This window comes from Anguilla rostrata, chromosome 8, assembly GCF_018555375.3.
Source record: "Anguilla rostrata isolate EN2019 chromosome 8, ASM1855537v3, whole genome shotgun sequence".
NCBI lineage: Eukaryota > Metazoa > Chordata > Actinopteri > Anguilliformes > Anguillidae > Anguilla > Anguilla rostrata.
The window spans coordinates 11,744,279-11,762,645 of NC_057940.1; the positions used below are offsets into that span (position 1 = coordinate 11,744,279).

The window sequence follows — 18,367 nt, forward strand, 5'->3', positions numbered from 1 at the left end:
GGGCCCCATCCCTACACCACAAGGCCCAGCCCTACCCCATATGGCCCATCCCTACAATACAGGGCCCACCCCTACACCAGAAGGCCCCATCCCTACACCACAAGGCCCAGCCCTACCCCATATGGCCCACCTACACCAAGGCCCATCCTACACACCATAATGGCCCATCGCTACCTACCATACAGGCCCCCTATGGCCCTACACATGTTAGGGCCATTCTACACCATAAGACCCATCTCTACACCATGGGGCCCATCACTACACCATAGGGCCTGTCCCTACACATTAGGGCCCATCACTACACCTAATTAACTACCAATATTCTGTATAATTCAAGACAAATGTACATTCAAACAATATATCCAAACGTTGTATGCATGTAATCATATTACTTGGAGACAGGAGGTGCAAGCAATAACATCAATCAGACCGTCAAAAAAATCTGTCTTCTATTCAGATCCCTACTCGTTTTGGAAAGGAATTCCCACCTATGCAATACACTTTAGTGAAAGAGTAACCCCACTGGGTACTGCGGGAGCTCATGCCTTAGTGGCAAGGAATTCACAAGCCATTTGTTTGCTTTGGCAAACTCCTCAGCAATTTCTCTTTTTATTCTAAAGCCAGTCCATATCGTTCCAATGAATCCACAAACTCTGCAAATTCAAACAAACCATTATCTTTGCTGCTGGAGTCCATAATTGCGGTTGTGGACTTAAAAGAACTTTCGACTGAGGCCTGGATTTCATCAAAAAATTTTCCTTAACTGTGACATCCAAATAAAAGTGTCCATTTGAGGTTTGGCGAGTTCAAATGAGAATGGGGGGGGTGGGGGGGTGGGGGGGGGAGGACTTGAAATCGCGCATTTATTTTCAAGTCAGGAGCTATGGAAAAGGCCTCAACACATAACACAATAGAATAACACAGGAGTGCACAGCTCCAATCTTGGAGGGTAGATCTGCATTGTGGTTTTTGTTCCAATTACCTTGGTTTTAGTCTTCTGACAGCTCTATAAACCGTGCAGGTTCACTCCTGTAGTTCAGCACATGCCATCTGTGGCCGTAGCTGGTGCTTATACAAATGTCGCGTCGAGATATGATTGAGCTAAGTAATTAAGAGCAGAAGTTGGCACAAAATCCTGAAACAGATCGACCCTTGTCGTGCACTCCTGCCTTAACACATTAAATGTGACATTTGTTTAGCACTCCTATTGTTTTTTGGATTCAGTATTTTAAAATCATTTCCCATGAACAAACATTCTTGATCTGATAAAACTATGAATAGGTAAGCTATTTTCACTGAGATTTATAGGCAAAGATAATGCCAACTTAAAAGTTCCCACAGCAACCTTTCAATCTACAAATTTCTGGCCCCGAATAATTTTTGGAAGGGAATGGTTCAATTAAAACCGCAAAGGTTTGAAGAGCTTTCCCCAATTTATTCATATAATAAATAATAGCAACACATTTTTGGCAAGCATTACATATCCATTCTCAGAAATTGTGAGTTAAACAAAACCCCTGCAAACACACACTCACATACACACACATGCACACGCGCACGCACACACACACACATATGCACGCACATGCATACACATGCATGCGTGTGCACACACACTACCGTACTAACGCACAGACATGCACACACACACATTCACACACATGCAGACACATGTGCGCGCACACACACACACACACACAAACATACACACACACACGCAAACATAAAAACACTAAAATCTGTAAAATTACAGCATACCCGAAACGGAGTCTGCCCTGCACTCAGCCCAAAAAGAATGAAATATTCCTGTCTCAATGACTAACCGGGCAGCACACACCCGGCAGAGAGACTCTTACCTGTGCTCGGATTGATCAGACACATCGAACCCTGTGCGGCGTTTTTCTTCTGCGATGCTTCTGTCGCCTGCAGAGAAAATGCAGAGTGCACATGCCTGTTTAGTTCAATCTACTGCGATGTGGGTCTGTCCTCAGCTCGAGCGGCATTGTGTGAGTGCAAGTGTGTGTGTGAGTGTGTGTGTGTGAGAGAGAGGGATGGAGAGAGAGCCAGAGAGAGAGAGAGAGAGAGAGAGAGAGACTGCCATCACTCTGAGAGGCGAGGGGAGAAAGAGATGTGAAGCGAGAGGGCTCCATGTGACAGAAGAGTGATTCATCATTTGACCTATGGCAGCTGTGAGAAGGGTTACCCCTCCCTCACTCAACCAGTGAAGCAGTCAAGCCCAGGTGAGGAGGAAGGGTGGAAGGGGGCCGTGGGGGGGGGGGTGGTGGAAAATGGACTTGTTGAAAAGGAGCAACTGAAGTGTGACACACCCCCCTCTTCAAGGCATCTTTCATCTGAGCTGACAATCTCTGAGACATGCCTTCTCACCAAGCCCCCAACCGCCCCCTCCCCCCCCGCCACCCCCAACCTCCACACTGTGCACTGACCAAATGAGGGCGGCGACAGGATGCCCCGGTAGTGGGGGAGCAAATAAGTTGAGGCATGTGTGCAGGAAACAGACAGACATTTCAACCAATAGCAATGCAGTACTGCCCCTCAATAAAGTTGAATATTGTAGTTGAATGAATAATAATAATAATAATAATACCAATAATAATCATCATCATCTTTCATCTGAGATTTGAATATGCTGCCTCCAACCATGACACACTACTGCCACAAACACCGATTTACAATTCACACCACACTACAACCAAAGCACTGATCTCCAATCCACACCACACTACAACCAAAGCACTGATCTCCAATCCACACCACACTACAACTTTTCACTATTTTCACAATCTTTCACACGTCCTTAGTTGGCATGTCCCAAACCGAAGTCATCAAAAATGCATCCTTCTAAGGTTCAATTTGCAGGCAACATCCCATGAATCCTTCACGAGAAAGGATATCCCTCAGGTCTTTGCGATTACCTCAGGCTTCTCATTTCCATTAAATTAAAGGCGGCTCAAACCAGAAAAATGGTGGAAATGTGAATATACAGTGAACTCCACAACTCATTGTCATAATGATTTAATTATTTAATACACTGGAATAATGTATTTCATGTTTTAAATACTTCAGTGAGCTTTTCCTGAACTAGCCAGCTAACTTGCTAGTAATCACATTACTTTCCAATAGAACAAGCTAATGTAGCATTAGCTTGGCTATCCAGAAAATATACTGAAATCATAGTAATCTTATTAAAACTAAAAAATAGTTCCAGTGGCTATTTATGTAGTTGTTTCAATGACATAAGATGTATTTATTTGCATTGAGTCTCTCCGTTGGAAAGTAAAAGCCATCAGCTTTAACAGCAAACACTGATCTCCTGTGGGTACGTGAATGCTCGGTGACATCATCCTGCCTTCTAAGTGTGTCCCAACTCATTGTCTTATCAGGTCTATTACCATTAGGGTGCCACCTTCAGAGGGAGCTCACTGCTGAGGCAGCAAGGCAGCTGCCTTAGTATTGGGACACAGCCAGTGTGTCGATTCTTAGAACTAACAAAGGACCCATACAGAAACATTATACATGGAAATATATGGAAAATATATTTTACAAGTATTTTAATGTATGCGCTTTTAAAAATGTATTTATTACACAGATTTTCACATCATGTATTATCATACATTTCAAATAGTTTGTGAAAATATATTTAGGTATTCAAAATTAGCCACTTTTGCATATTTATAACATTTATTTGCATATATTTAAGTAATACTGTTGTAATACACATATTTAAAAATATATAATATATTTAAATACATGTTGTTAGTTTATGCATTTTATACATATATTACACAAGATATTTAAATAGATTTTGAATTTCCCGCAATATATTCAAACATATTACTGTTCCGTATAGGGAGTGACACATTTGTAGATCAAAGGTACTACTGACAAATACTGAGTCCATATTAGGTGCTATAGGGATTAAACTTAATACCTATCTGCATGTCTCTCTCTCTCTCTCTCTCTCTCTCACACACACACACACTACTGATATCTTACAGCCAACATCATTTTTAGAATTGCACCTCTGTAACTGACAGTGCAGTGTAAAATAAAAAGGGCTAGTGGCAGTTGTTTGCTGTACTAAGCAGTGGGTTTTCTGCCACTCTACAGGCCTTTCTTCTCATGTAGCTCCATCTTTATTGATCGAAAAGGTTACGCTCACCATCTCTGATGTCAATTTCTAGTCACCCACGACATACTTCCCTTTCATGTTCACACAACAAAGGCAGGTGAGGGGAGGCGTTCTGTGTGTCACGCTACAAACACACTCACCTCACGTTTATTCAGTCGTGGGCGAGTTTCGCTCAAAGGACCCATCCCATTAGGATTTTAACAACCATGACATCAGGGTCGCCAAACCACTTAATGGCCGGTCTATTGACTTTGTTAAAATTACAGACCATAATACCCAACACAGCAGTCTGTACATCATGTAATTGAACTTTTAAAATGATTAGTAATTAATAGATTAGGTTATGGCAAATATTTCAGCAAGAAATTATTTAAAGATTTATAAGTGGACTCTTTTTTAAGTGTGCATTTTTCTTTGAGTGAACACACCAACTCATATTTTAACGTACGTACAGCGATACAGGCCTAATGCTAAAAATAGAATAAAATCATACAAGAAGGGGGAAGATCCAAAATAAATAGATTAACAACACCTTTCAAAGAATTACTATTTCATGTTTTCATCTTCTTTCTATCCACTTGCACCCCACAATTTCCTTTTTTAAAAACATTTTTGGCTAGACCGCAACAGCGGGGCCAGCCTGACAAACGCAAATGTCTGTGACTGAGTGAGTGACTGAGTGAGTGATGAAGTTATACCATTGGTCGGCCGGATCACGTGTGTTAGGTCCAGCCATATACTAGGTTTTAACCTGGTCTTGTTTCAAGTACTTTTCTTAAGTTTTAAAGCGCCGCAGAACACTGAATCAGGTCCTGGGGCCCCCCTGTATATGCCGGTTTTCATTCCAACCACAGTTGTAACACGCAGAATTTTAACAAGCTGTTCATTTTTCTTAATTAGATGCTTTCCATGTTTTGAGGGAATACTTACCCTCTAAAACCACATCATGTCCAAATAGCTATGCGTGCCATGAAAAATAAAAGTCCTGCATTCGCACTGTGCCTTTTGTGCTATATTGAAAACAATCACATAAAAACAATTTAACTGAACAAATTTAAGTCTGAGGTGAATCAGTAGGCTCCTAATTGATAAAAGTACGGACACCTGGCCACTACTCAAAGAAATAGTGTAGTGTATTAAAAAACTAAAATTTATTAAACAACCTTCGTATGAGGCATATTTTCTCAATAGGTATGGCTTCCACTATTGACTGCATAGGCTACAACAAATTCGTAACTACCAAAATTCAAAATAAAAGGCATGTTACTCTTATTTCTACTTTTCTCAGAAGCGTGTCGTGATTTTTAAGGCCAAATGTGTAGAGTGAGTAGTTTATTATTATTTCCAGAGGGGGAATACAAAATAGAGAACTAATAATAATAATAATAATAATAATAATAATAATAATAATAATAATAAATCAATACAAATACATTTTTTTAACCTGTTAAATTATCTTCCTCCTCGTGCAACTACTTTCGATCGCAGAAATGATAAAACGGGTGAACAATTTTTAGTATAAAATATACGAGTACTATCTACGCATGTTAAAAACGAATTTCAATTGAATACCGACCACAGGTCAGACCGACCTGTGTGCACTTTCAGTTACACTGAATCTGAAAACCCAATGCAATTAAATGTTTGTATCGCTCCGCAGTGGCCCTATATCTTGGTGAAAGATGATTATAAACATGTGATGACACAAATATGTATCACTACTTTAACCTCAATTATCAAAAGCAAAACTAATACGAAATTATTTACTTATGAAACGCAATAATAATTGCGTCCATTCCCAATTGCATTCACAAATTTACAGGCAAAACGTAAGGCTAATGGCCAACAATTAAAAAAAACTCCGGAAAGAATCGTGGTAAGATTACAAAGAAAATACGTCCAGACACTCGGGTCTCATATTGTTCTCTTTCAGGAACGCATAACAAACATCCTTGTGTTCGCAAAACAACACCCTTCTGTATTTGGTAAACAACTCACCTGACTAAGCAGTGCTTAGTAAGCACACTGGACAGGTTTTGGCGTTCCTCTTACCAGCCAACCTCATCTTTTTTGCCTATCTCTAATGAAGTGCACAACTGCAATCATTCGCCCGCTGTGACTGTCACTATCTACAACGCCAGAGGCCCGGGCAGCAATGGGGAGCATATGCACTCAACTCAGCCGTCCTCTCAAAGCGGGTCGTGGAGAGCTTGGCTCACTCCAGGGAGCCTCTTAACAATAAAAGCCCGGTAATGTCCATAATAACAGCGAAAAATAAAGTTAAGAGTGGAAGTCATTATCAGGTAATAAACAACCGTATAATGTGACGGAATGTAGTCCTATGATAGCGCATCGTGATTACGCGCAGAAACAGAAGCGGGCACTGTGCCTATACATATGTTTATTTCTTTAATACAAAGAACAATTCCTGCTTAAAAGTGCCCAGTGATTGTTCATAAACAGAAGTTAAATTTAGTTTAAATGTAAGATAAATATATTTTATGACAGTTCTGTGAGGAGATAACTTTCGGATGACCAACCACACTGCATGACCAACGTTACGATGTACGGTCAATTTTTTTCGGTACTCGATGACATTAACTGGCGAAAGTTCTTGCCAATGTTATGTTGAATAGAACAGTTCTGCAGCCAGTAGTTTGGTCCTTATCCTGCCTGACCATGTAGTTTTCCCACGGTGTTGATAAACTCGAGAAACGAATGAGTTTTCAGCACTAGGAAAAACCTTTCACTTTCACAATGATTATGATTATCCAACCATAGGCTGTGTGTTTTGGTGTATAATTTCTGGGACAGGATAAACACTGTATTTGATATTGTACCTCAGGTGTCCTTATTAACAATAAAATGAAAGTGTGAGCTCTGAAAAGATTTTACAGCGATATTAAGCCTGATGTGGCTCGCTTATTTTTAAATAAATACTCATATTCCCCGAAAATTACTTACAAATGGTATTATTTAGTTGATTGGTTTTTTAAAAAGACAAATCATTGAAACATTTCTGCGGCGTTCTCCTATTGTATGTTAGAAGAAAAATGAGAAAAAATCAGACTATAAACGAAACTTAACTCTGAGTAGGCTAATGTATTCCGTATTACAAATCAGGTCAAACAAATTTCATGTCACTCATTACTATGGGAAAAAAGTTATTTTAAAACAATCAATTTCATATTCAGTTTTTAAAAAGCACGAGATTGTGGAGAAACAAAATAAACTAAAAAAGAAAGAGAACGTCCATCATAAACCCGAGAAAGCAATCTGAATGTAAAAATAATTATGAATAAAGACAGACTTTGATAACTAAAATGCACCCAGAGAGCGCACAAATACTTAGAACCCGTACTCACAATGTTCCTTTCTCCGTTCCTCCACCACGTCGTCTTAGTTCAACACAATACCCCCACTGTGAAACGAATCGTCTTGGTTGCGGTAGATCTCACGCGTTAATTACATGTACAATCCACGTTTTTCTTTGCATGATTTCTTTATAGAGTTAAAGCACTTAGCGTCCCCGTGTGCGGCGTTTCTGGAGGCTGGCGCCTAGCCCCGAAAGTGGTTATAGCAGTAGGCTGTGACCACGGAGTGTCAGGAGAGCGGTAGAGAACGAGAGAGAAAGAGAGAGAGAGAGAGAGGGAGGGAGAGAGAGAGAGAGAGAGAGAGAGAGAGAGAGAGAGAGAAATACTTCAGAACGGCTTTGAGACACACGGGCGAGTTCTCTCAATGCATCACACACTACAGCGTCTCAATCAGGAAATAATGAGAAAGAAACGCGATCAACTCAAAGGTATGTAAACGTGGGTGCTGATCCAACATTAATTATACAACTGTACTTCCATAAAATATGTATTATTACCCACGAAAATAAAATATATAAAATATTTTTATGGAAGTGCGGTCCTTTATCTCATTCCTACAACGTCCCCATCACATCACTGATAACACTTGCGCATTTTCGTGTCTTTTAGACAGTAAAACGTTTGAGGTGTTCCCCATCCTCTCATCCATTCCCAAAACCCTGGTGCACGACTCACTGCAGTTTTATTGCCCTCACTCAACTTTTTAAGTGAACCACCGCTTTGCTCTTGCAGCGATGGATCTAGTGGGGGAGGGATTTTCCGCGTCCGTTTCGCATTCATTTATTTTATTAATCAGAACACGTTTTGACACTACAGCCGCCTTCAACCTCCGCAGCAGTGACGGGCGGCGTGGAAGTCCTCAATCACCAAGCTGTCACCGCGCAGCTTTGAAAGGTAATGGCTTCTAAGTCACATTATCATTATAAACAAGGCTAATTGCTTCGGGAAATTCTGCTTGAGTGCGCAGTGTATGTGCGCGCGCACACGAGCTCGGGAAGTTCAACAAGAGAAAGTGCTCTAATAACTCCGGCCATTGCATTATATTTAGAACATTCAATTCAAGTGCATAGTTATGTATTTTTATACTTAAGCTATTAAATATTTGCAAATATGCCAAACAGCATGTAAGGCTAAACTTACGAACAGCACCTCCTCAATGTTAGGCTAATTATGGTATAATATAATATGTAGGCAACATTTTGCAGGCTTATTTAAAAAGGAGATTCTTGCATTCACATTAAAATGGTAAAGATTCACACTTAGGGCAAATACAATGAATGTATAAACAAAACAAAGAGAAATAGAAGCTAAAAATTTTACCACAAAATTCAGCAGCAGCATTCCAAGACTCAAGTGATCAAAACAGACTCCAGGGTTTTGGTGGCCCTAAACAAGAATGTTGTTCTGGCCCCAAAGCCCTCCAACATAAATCACAACTGCCACTTAACAGAATTGCGTGGCTCAGGGACGGTTGTGGCCCAAAACTACTACAAACAGGGACAGTGCACATGCCAGCAAGTGACATGTTTTCAGTGGGGTTTTTACACAGATGGCAAAAACATAGAAAATGGCAGCCTTGGGGCATCTCATCATCTACGGTAGAGCAGCCTGAGGCTGTTTAGAGGCTCATCCGCAAGATTGTAATGGTGATGGCTGTGGCCACAGGGCAACATCTAACTGACTAGAGATTGACTGAAGGCTGGGGTGGGGTGAGGGGGTGGGGGGTAACAAGCATGTGCTCTCTCTGTCCCCCCTCTCTCTCTGTGAGAACACGCTTTCTGTCATTTCACTGAGAGTGCATGTTTGACTGCACGGTTTCAAATTAACAGAATACTTTGCTGTGAAGAAATGGGTCTTTTTACAATTTCATGTTCCAAAATGAGAGACAAAGAAAATAAAAGCTGCTAAAAATTGGGGTCAAAGGTGTTAAATGCCATTAATGCAATTAATACCACCCCTTACCCTCAAGAAACAGTTCTCTGATTTATTCCATACCATAATGAACACACCCTCCCAGCCCCCAACCCTTCCTGAGCTAAATTTAAATCAGCTGCACTGTCAACCTCTGTTCAACTGACTCGGCCTCCATGTGATCAACCATCGCTGGACATTTGTTAGAATGATCCACGCCAAATATCCCAGGCAGTTATTGGGAGGGGTACCTGACATTCCTCCCCCCCCACCCCACTTCACAGCTGTCCCCAACAACCAGGACCTATGGTTTACCCAGAGCACCCAACATGTTACCATCCATTCTTCCATCCATTTTCTAAACCGCTTTCTCCTGGTCTGGGTTATGGGGAGGCTGGAGCTTATCCCAGCAGACTTTGGGTAAAAGGCAGGAATACACCCTGGACAAGTCATCAACCCATCACAGGGCCCACACTCCATTTACTCACATATTCAAACCCAAAGGACAATTTAAACTCCCCCGTTAACCTAACCTGCATGTCTTCGGACTGTGAGAGGAAACTGGAGTACCTGGGGGAAGCTCACATTGACACGGGAAGAACATGCAGACTCCACACAGAAAGGCCCTCAGCACCTTCTTGCCGTGAGGCAACAGCTCTACCCACTGCACCACCGTGCTGCTCCATCTGACCACACCAATGTTTATATTTTGCTGTCACTTGAAAACTGTAATTGTATAAAGTAAGTACATTTAACAATATACCTGCACCAGCAGACTAGTGGTATTTGACTTTGATCTAGCAGTGTGACTGATCTTTTTAGCTTTTGAAGTAAAAGTTAGAAAACTGGATGCTCCTTATCTGAGGTTCTCTCTCATGCTCCCATCACATGGTTGGCTCCCCATCACGACACTGAAAAGCACCAAAGTTCCTCGCTATTTTTCTATAAACTGTCACTAATCGTGGGATTTTTAAATATAATAAGCAGGGCTGCATGTGACGTGTGGACATGACTCTGCCGTACTTTACGGTATGCATTTATATGACGGCAGTGTTGAGTTTTTCCGGAGTCCTCTGGAGGCGTAACTCTGCGGCCCGGACACGCACGCTTTCTGGGGAGAACCGCGTTACTGTGCGCTGTTAAACTTGCTCTGACCCCGCGAATCTCAGGTGTTTCCCATTGCAGCTTCCTGTCCAAAGTCTCCAAAGTCAGAGCGATTTAGAGGAGGGACCCGAAAAACACACATCCGAATTTAATCAGTCCGAGAGTGCCGAAGTGTTCCTGCTTTCTCTTTACAGTTTTTTTTGCGCCGCGAACTTAGGAAAACAATAAAAGCTTCGATCGGCCATACGTTACCTGCTGCGCAGTCCTGAAAGGAAACGTCAGATCTAAGCTCTTTGTTAAAAAAAGTGAAGGCAAACATGGCTGTGTTTACACCAATTACACAGGCATTAAATCAGGATAATGTCATTCGTTCTGTGCTTTTTTTCTGCATTGTTTTGTACAATACGGTCATTGGCTGTTGCCTAGATACAGGCCACAGCTCCTGTGCTCTCCCGCCCTGAAGGTTAATTCAGCTGTCTGAGCCTGACAATTATCGCCAATTCACCGCGAGTTAAACTACATGGATTTGCGGTTAGATGTTCTGTGCTCTTTACATCAATATGGGCGTGGGCACACAGAGGCCTGTCCTTTCTCGAGCCGGTGAATTCTTTCCATTCTCTGTCTGTTTGGGTTTATATTGACAGGAACCTCGGTCTGGTGACGTGGAGACTTTGTTGTGTGCATAAACCTCTATTCACAATTTTGTGTTTGTTTCTGGACCCACACATGAGCAAGAGTCAGGGTAGAGAGAGAGGAAACAATTCTGTTCTAATCCTTTATCAGTTATCCTGATTTTTTTTGGGTTATTTTGAGTTATGAACAATTTTATTATTCTTTAATAATGAAATTAACAACATACTGTACCTGACCATTGGGGGCAGAGGGTATCTAAAATGAGTAAACATTTTGATGCAAAGGATAAGACACCAGGATGACTTTATTTTTTTTAAGAGAGCAGGCAGTTCATCCTCTTTATGTATTTTGGCAGTTTATTCAGATGGGGAAAACAGAAAGAATTACAGATAGAAATGGGGTCACTTTACAGAATGTTGCCAAAGTGGAAAATCCCACAGCCAGCCACACAGTGGGGATTTGTGAAGGTTTGAGAACTGGCCTCCTATGGACTGCCCCACATCCACATACCCTCCCATCCCGATATCAGCACCTACCTCTTGCCAGCCATTCATGATGTAATGTTTGTGAATGCTTTGTGATTCGGGCACCATCTGTCTGGGGAGTGCCAACTGGGGAGGGGGGAATGATGCATCCATGATAGTCATCATCAACCCGCCCCCTCCAGTCCGCAATTGCTCCTAACCCCAAACCCCCGCCCCCCCACCCCTCCACCCCAGGGGATGCAATCTTGCCTAGGGCGGCAGAAAGGCAACAGCCGTGGCTTGGATTCATCAATAAACTGGACGCAAAACTTGCTTGCCATGCACACACTTAAAAACAGCCACTTTCACATCGAGTTCAACAGGAAGAGGCCATAAACCACAAGGCTCCCAAAGCCTGCCAACAAATTCACAGTCAAATTTACAATGTGAAATGGAAAAGCAAGACAACTGAAATAAAAGCAGAAATGATTCTCACAAATCCGCTCGGTGCCTGTTCACATACACACCTACAAATTGTCAAATTGTTTCACCTATATATATTTAAAGAATGATTGCTGGAAGTTAAATAGCAATGTTAACCCCCATTAAAAAGAATTCTTATCACTGTGTTTGTGTTTCTGGCAGGCACGGCCAACATCGATTTCTGGGTTACGCTAGGTTTAGGTTTATTGGCAAGCCAACACAAATTACACAGCTGATTTTATTTGTTTCCTGCACCCCCTGAAATGTTTGAAAATCCCATGGGCCAGTGAATTTGATCTTTCCATTACATTTCACTGCCTCAACCATGAATCGCAGTGTCACTGGGCCAAAATGTGCATACTGGTGAGTCTGATAAAGCTGGAAGAAAGCTGGGAAAAGCAGGCTAATGCTGGCGAGCCATACTCTGCAGAAATGTCACATTCATCGCGTCCCCACATTGGCTAGTATGGACTCAATGGTGCATAGTGTAATAGTGGCTGAGCAACATACCATTTCAAACATTTGCATACAGGCAACAGGAAAGCGAGGTCTACCGGAAGGTAAATAAACCAAAATGCTCAGAGAGAGCTGACCTTTGACCCCCGAGCAGGGAGGGAATGCAAAAAGTTTTTCAGTGTAAAACCAACATGATAAATGCTGTATACTTTCTCATGGGGACATGGGCTATGCATCAGTGAGTACAAGGGTCCACCTTTGGGCGGGGGGGTGTTCAATCAAACCTCACCTGCAGGACAACACACAAATAAAAGGTCCTTATTGTGAGTTACACTATGAGTCAAATTTAATGATATTCTGACTGAGTCCAGGCCTATATATTCTCACTTGATAGGACTCAATAGACCTCTCAGACTCCATTTGTAGAACAGAATAATTTATACATACTGTATGTCCATTGCCAGGAATCAAACATTTTCTTCAGCACGCATTTCTGCCAGTATCCATTGAACCATGACCAATGTCAAAATTAACTCACTGTTCTGATGAGAAAATTAATAAAATGGCAATGCTTTAAGGAGAGAATATTTCAAACAATAAGTGCTACTTCTGTGATATATTGCACACTGTTTTGGCAGTCTGATGCTGCCAGACCAATGAAACACAGCGAGCCATATATCACAGGAAGACCTAATTTCACTGTGTGATCTATCAACGTCAAGAGTGGTGCATTGAAAAAAAAGACACAAAAGGAATGATATATGATTTTGGACTGGGTCAGGATGAAAGGATATGACCACACAATTACCCAGAGGTCCAGGACGTCATTGCATGAAAACTTAAATAAAAAAAAACCTATTCACACAGGCTTGGTTTTGAAGGAAACTCAGCTGTGTGCATTTGTAAATCTCATACATAATATGTGCATTTTTCAATTTATTTAGAGATACCTAGTGATATTTTTTTTTTCTAAATTATGCACACACAAGCATATATATTATATATATATGGAAAATTTCTTTCTAGTGCACACACCATTAAACATGAAGTGAGAAATACTACAGTGTAGTAGGTTGTTGCAGTGTTATATTTTTTCATATGAACAATAGTATGGCTGCTTACTGCATTTTACGGCACTGCTTTGACAAATCAGACTCATTTGCAGTGTGTTTTTATATATGTAATTCAGCCTGTGTATTTTAATGTGCATTCTGAAGAAACTGGACAACGGAATTCATTTTTTAGGATCAAGTAGGCGGTACGAAGCACTGGCTAGACAAAGCTGCTGTATTAAGAACACCATCATGTAAAAATGTAGAAATATTTAAATTGGAAAATGAGTTTTCAGTTGAGCATAAGGGAATAACTCATAGACATTATTCAGGTATGGCAATGTTTTTGACATTTGCTAAAGGCTGTTTTAAAAAAAAACCCATTATACATTTATAGAAGTGCTTTGGCCAGTACAGCGAGCAGATTTATAAGATGTGCCATGCACACCCCATTGGTTGAAGAAAAACTGGCCCAGAAACCCCTTAATGAAACTCCACAGCTGTTCATGCGGAGGGGCGACGGAAATCTCTCATACCGAAAACAAGCTTTGTTCAAGCTTTGGATGCAAATTGTAATCATGAAACATGTTTGCGTAGGTGCATGTATGTGTTTGTGTGTGTGCATGTGTGTGTTTGTGGGTGTGTGACAGAGAGAGAGAGCGAGAGAGAGAGAGAAAGAGAGAGAATGTGTGTGTGTGTGTGTGGGGGGGGGGGGATGTGCAGGCAACGTGATGGAAGAGTGATTCATTGGTCAATGACAGCTGTGAGACAGGAATAGGCTAATACCATCCTCTTTAAATTAGCAGCAATTACAGAGTGGATAGGATGGTACAAACCATACATTATATATTTTATTGCTGCGTTTGGCCTGATGGTGTCTTATTTGCATCATCATGAATGTAAGCTGAAGGACTGAACAAGCGTGGTTGGAAGGCTACACCATATTTTACACATTCTAGTGCAGGGGTCCTCAATCTTATCCAGAAAGGGCCGGTGTGGGTGCAGGCTTTCATGCCAACCAAGCAATAACACACCTGTTTCTAATAATTGAGATTCTCAGCAAAGACTCTAGTGGTTGATTAGTAGAATCAGGTGTGTCGCTGCTTGGCTGGAACAAAAGCCTGCACACACCCGGGCCCTTTCTGCATGAGATTTAGGACCCCTGCTCTAGTGGTAAAACATGGTTACTGCTGAAGAGGCAACTGGCTCTATGACTGAGTTCATCGACAGGTTTTCTGGCTGTTTCCCAATGCAGAAACCCTAAAAGTTTTACCAGGGGCGTTCAAGAAGAGTAAATACAGTATACGACTTCACATACGCAACCCCCAATAGAAGTGTAGTATAGAAACTTTTCATGATCCGGGCAGCCCCATATTCACAATGGACTGTCTGCAGGAAAATGCTCAGTTGCTGCGAGTCGGCAGTAACCTGTTCCCTTCTATTTCACCATGGTGCACACAATCAGATATGGATACAACGGGCCCATTATGCCACACTTTGAGATAAAGAACACAAAAGCAAGCGGGACTCACCTGGACAAAGGCTTTCCTATAGCGCACGCGGATAATTCTCCAACAAATTTGGCAAACGTCTCTCTGGCATCCCCGTTATTATTGAATTTCCGCTGCAGCTTCATGGAGACTGCCTTATCGCGCGGACTGCTGCAAAGAGCTCTTGGACGGGCCCGGCAATGCGATTTCTGCTAGCAAGGCAGAGCTTTGGAGTTCTGTCGTGGAAGGCCAAAATGACAAATGACTTAAGATGACATATCGTTTCACTCTACACATATGTTGCCAATATTTTATTTTCCCCGTTTAGTTTTCTCTGTAAGACAAATTATTTTCCCGTTATTATTCATTTAATTAGTGAGTCATATTCTAAAGAGGTCGTTACTTTATTGTACGTCGCGTTGGATAAAAGCGTCTGCCAAGTAAATGTAATGCAATGTTAATGCTGTCAGGTCTAACGATGGGCCGCGGACAAATCTAGTAGTTTCATTTAAACTAATAGTCAATTATAAAATTATTTTTTCTCTATGGCGATTCATCAGCAGTCATCCAGAATTTAGTATTATCTTAACACAAGTGGCCGGCTACTTTGATGTTGCGTGCTTCTCCTAGCAGGCCCTGGATCTGCGCCGGGAATGGCTTCGGAGCGTACCCATAAATCGACAGCCGGTCCTTCAACGGGAGTCCCCGAGCTCCCAGCCATCATTCGTCAAAGCGTCTGTGCTCCGGATGGAAGCAAATAAAGCATTGCGTTTTTGAAGTTAAAGCTCTTGGTGTCCTTTTCGCAGACTACAGGGGAGGACTCAAAGTCATACCACTTCATTCTGTGAACAAATGTATTCTTTGCGGCTGGTCCTGGACGTACAATAAATAGCCGCCGTGGCAATCTCGCGTTCCCTTCAGGGGATATGAAGAATATTGCGCGCGCGAGTCCCCCAGGGCCAAACAGGAAATGTGTACACCAACTGCGCTGACAGCAAGCGCCTATGTGTATACTCTGTGCACGTGCGTGTGCGTGTGTTGTCTGACATTTAAATAGAATTATAAAATTAATAGAATTTGAATGTAAATCACGTGTAGAATAACAGAGTATGAACACAGAAGCCCCGCAGGCCTGCCTGTGCACAAAGGTCGTATGGTGCAGGTTTGTGGCCATGTTATGCGAGGATTTCTTAATTTCTTAATTCTGATTAATATTTAAGGAATAAGCACATTCATTCATTATTATCTTTAGTGTGGTAAAATTGATAATTTATTCAAATCAAGAATTTAAAATACTGAAGTAGATTTTCTAAGCTTTAAATGAAGTATGTCTCTTGAAAAGTTTAGAACTGTACTGCTCTCTGCTGGCCGAAATGTGAACAGTACTGATCAGCTGAATTTATGTTCTAGTAGCTTTTACAATCCAAATAAACTGTGTTCAAAAATGACTGATGTTGTTGTGATTGTGCATCTGATTAGGGGTAATTTTACAATATATCCACACTACAGTATTCTTTGCAAATATGTTGTTTATCAATGAGAGATGTCTGGATGCAACCATGGTCGTAGGGACACAGTGTGTGTGCTGGTTTTGTTCCAGTTGACCTCTTAGTTAATTAGATTTAAGTGCACTGGTGACTGAACAGTGATCTTGCATGAAAAATATGCATTGTTTGGGCGTCACTCTTGGGAAAAAAAAAAAAAAACAATTAACCTGTATAAACAAACAAGTAATTTTCATCACTTTATTACAATTAGCTAAGTGGTCTGATAATTGTTTTAGGAAATAGTGCAATTAATGAATCTGACTTAACATCTCCCTGAACAGTATTTAGGAGCCAGACATTACCTAAACCCAGCTGGATTAACACTTTTAGGTGCAAGATCACGAATATGTGATTATAATGTTCTTAACTGAACATTATAATGGTGACGTAACAATAACAACTGTTAATTGAAAACGATGGAGTTCCAAAACACTGACTTGTTAAAAAAAAAAAAAACATTAAAAAAAACCTACTCTTCAAAGGGTTAAATGACTTTTTACCCCTCGTAAATCTTTGCATTCCAAGTTTAGAGTGATCAGTCATAAACGTAAGCGGTATTCGTTGCTGGAGCACGTGCGCTGGATTGCAGGGAGCTTTTCACTGTGGAATCCTCTGGAAGTCTGCAATCGTTGAGCAGCTGCAACGTTCACAATGAATGCGCCTGGTAGACCAGAAATGTAGGTGGGCAGCTCCATTGCTGAAGGGCTGGTGCATGTGCAGATTTTTTGTTTCCTCCAAAAACCCTGGCTGAGTTGGCGAATTGGCTGTAAACACTGATGACATTTCACTCCGAAGTGTAGATGACACATCTCATTGTACTTTTACTTAGAACACACACACACACACACAGAGTACTGAAATGCCCCTTGCCCGCATGAACGCTGAACACTGGAGGGCGCTCTAAACTCAAAACTGACACCTAGGAATGCAGAGAAAACAAATTATCCATGTAACTATATTGCAACACTACACAATATACAAACTATTGCCTCATTAAACTATTGAAATATGCATACACACATGCACACACACACACACATATATCTATATATATATATATATATATATAGCACCTTGCCATGGAATGTACTTATCATTACATTTTACAAAAAGTCCATGAATTTCTAATATACTGCTGCCTGTTCCATCTCCACAGGGGGAGATTACTGCCAGTCCTGGCTGCTGTTATCATTACCTGAGGAACAGAAAAAAAGGAGCATATAGGATGCTTGTTTCCGCCTCTTTGTGGTCATGAATAACCATGAAAAAACACTACCGTGTATTAAAGTGTGTGTATATATATATATATATATGTATATTTACAGCAGTCTCAAAGCGGTGTTTTACATTGGTTTTGTATCTTAGTGCAGATCACATGTCATCTGGCATTCCTGCAACAGAAGAAAAAATACACCTCGCTGTTCTGCTCCGTGTTCCTACATCGCTGTGCAAGCTATGCCGTCTTCATTAGTTTCACTGATTTTTGCTTCAGTTGCTAAATTAAAACATTCATCTTTCTGTAGATGTGTTCACTGCCTGTAGGAAAATGCTGGTTGTTGCATTATTCCAACTGGTTAATTTGGTTCATGATTCATGAAATTTAAAAGACAAAACTCTTGCCTATCTCGATTTAACAGTGGATATTAAACAATTCATGTAAGGCAAGTGACAAAGCAAAAAAAAAAAAAAAGATTGAGTGGATC

General features: G+C 41.1%; 1 protein-coding gene and 1 long non-coding RNA gene across 6 annotated transcripts in view; one reads left to right on the forward strand and one right to left on the reverse strand.

Annotated features, from left to right (window-relative positions):
* Nucleotides 1-7,974, reverse strand: part of LOC135260821 (eyes absent homolog 1-like) — a 23,466-nt gene extending 15,492 nt beyond the window's left edge. Inside the window, exons 1-2 of one of the 5 annotated variants that reach the window (XR_010331757.1) lie at nucleotides 7,516-7,974; nucleotides 1,857-1,923 (exon numbers count right to left, since the gene is read on the reverse strand). The gene's annotated coding sequence lies outside the window, so the exon portion shown is untranslated. The remainder of the gene's footprint in view (nucleotides 1-1,856; nucleotides 1,924-7,515) is intronic. The other 4 variants (XM_064346439.1, XM_064346440.1, XM_064346437.1 and 1 more) reach the window with 4 other exon arrangements.
* Nucleotides 7,851-16,759, forward strand: LOC135260822 (uncharacterized). The gene is made up of 3 exons (XR_010331758.1): nucleotides 7,851-7,952; nucleotides 8,341-8,418; nucleotides 15,751-16,759. It is a non-coding gene; the product is annotated as an uncharacterized LOC135260822 (long non-coding RNA).
* The last annotated feature ends 1,608 nt before the right edge of the window (nucleotides 16,760-18,367 follow it).